The sequence below is a fragment of the Maniola jurtina genome, chromosome 13 (assembly GCF_905333055.1).
Source record: "Maniola jurtina chromosome 13, ilManJurt1.1, whole genome shotgun sequence".
Classification (NCBI taxonomy): Eukaryota; Metazoa; Arthropoda; class Insecta; order Lepidoptera; family Nymphalidae; genus Maniola; species Maniola jurtina.
In genome coordinates this window covers 9,780,767-9,782,983 of record NC_060041.1, presented here as the reverse complement: position 1 = coordinate 9,782,983, position 2,217 = coordinate 9,780,767, and the positions used below count along the sequence as shown (strand labels likewise).

Below are 2,217 nucleotides of genomic sequence, written 5' to 3'. Positions count from 1 at the left end.
CCAGATCCTTAGCATGTTATTTCCGCACGCACTTTATGAGCAAATGAATTAACTAAACTTACCACTTCTAAATAATTTTAAATACGTCATATCGAAAATTGTGGAACTGGCAGGATTCGAATCTGCATCTTCTGGGTTCGCACCCAATGCTCTGACCGCTAAGCCACGGTTTCGCTTACTGCCAGTGACGAAAGTATTTATATATAATATGTTCACTTAGCACTGTGCCGCCTATTAGCGACACTTAGCGTGGCATGGTGGTCAGAGCGTTGGGCACGAACCCAGAAGACGCATGTTCGAAATTCGAATCCTGCCGGTTTCGCAATTTTCGATATGTATTTAAAAATCATTTAGAAATTTCCTTGAAGTGTAGGTGAAACACTAACATAAAAATTATATTTAAATATTACCACTTCTAGTGTAACAGGGTTCGCACCGCACACGGCAGACAGTGCGGGCCATAAATTGAGCGGCGCTGTCAATTGCACGCGCGCCAATAGTTGCGGTCGAGCGGCTTTTTGCACTTATTGCTGAATATGCGTATTTACAATTATTATTTACAATTTACGTTTACCAAATTGTAATTGTGGATCGTACAACTTTAATTTGGTACGCGTAAATTGTAAATACTAATATACTTGAATGTATAATATAATTTCACCATCTACCTCTAATATCTATAGCTATCTCGTTTGCCATCATTTTGGTTGCCTGGAAGAGATCGCTAGCGATAAGGCCGCCAAATTGTACTTACCTGCCTATGTTTTGTTTTGGTTTGTATGTTATTTTTCTATATTAATTTTGTGGTGTACAATAAAAGTATATTCATTTATTCATTCATTTACACTTCTTACATTTTTTTCGTGACTGTGAAATGACAATGATCATGATTTTACGTGCCACACCCCACTGCCACTTCAGCAGTCAGCTTCGCAATTTTGGTCCAAAAAACCGATAAGGGTAGGACCCTCGCTTGTTGCTGAAATGGCGACCTCGCACCGGACAGCGCAGTGTTGACAGAACCCCAGACAGTGTTGACAGAAAGTGGACAGGCGACATCAAAAGAGCGGCAAATAACCGCTGAATTCAGGCGGCGCAAGACTGCGGCGTATGGTAAGTTAGTCCCTACAAGAAACCTATGTCCAGCAGTTGACGATGACGGCGACGATCATGATTTTATCCATACCTCATAAAGGCACCTATTGTTATAGCGAATTTTGGTAAGTAAGTAGATACTTAGTTCTGCATGTAGAAGCGAGAAGACCAGACGAGTAGCTCGTAGTTGTATGCTGCATACTTAAACATCCATCTGTTTCCAGCAACGATTTCTATATACTAGTGGATAAGATACAAATGTTATTTATAACAAGTGTAAATTAATAATTTATAACACCCCCGACAAGTGAAGGTTACAGTAACTAGAAAATAACTGATAACTTTCAAACGGCTGAACCGATTTTCTTGGATTATAGCTAAGAACACTCTCGATCAAGCCACCTTTCAAACAAAAAAAAACTAAATTAAAATCGGTTCATTCGTTTAGGCGCTACGATGCGACAGACAGATACACAGATACACACGTCAAACTTATAACACCCCTCATTTGGGTCAGGGTTTGAAAACTGAAAATCTCATGGAAAAATCAAGCTAGATAATAAGAATGTGTTCACACGTATTTCAGTAGCTAAGCCCATAGCCTCGGTAGCGCAGTAGGCAGCGCGTAAGTCTCATAATCTTAAGGTCGTGAGTTCGATCCTCACCCGGGGCATAACTTTTTTAATTTTATCATGGATCAATTTTAAATCAACTACCTATATTTAGCGCCTGCGCGCGGTTTTATGTGAATCCTTTTTATTCCCTATTCCATAAGAATTTCAAAAATCGACCTTGTTTCTTATCTACATTATGAAGGAAATCCTATGCAAAAAATCAGTTTTCTCGCTCCTAGGGTTTGGACAGGGCATCGATGAGTCAGTTAGTAAGTTAAAGCCTTAACACTTGCCGGCTCTAGCACTAACATTTTGGACAATGTGTCTTGTGAGTAGCCAGCTACCCATCTCACAAGTTCAGTCATTATAAGACTGATAGGTACTTACTACTTACCCATAATAAGGCATACTTATATAGGGGTTGAAAATTTGTGTAGTCCACGCGGACGAAGTCGCGGGCATAAGCTAGTATGGAATATGGATGTATTATGCATAATATGCAATGGAC

General features: G+C 39.7%; 1 non-coding gene across 1 annotated transcript; it reads left to right on the top strand.

Annotated features, from left to right (window-relative positions):
* The first annotated feature begins 1,695 nt into the window (after nucleotides 1–1,695).
* Trnam-cau lies at nucleotides 1,696–1,768 on the top strand. Its single transcript has one exon. It is a non-coding gene; the product is annotated as a tRNA-Met (tRNA).
* Nucleotides 1,769–2,217: the final 449 nt, after the last annotated feature.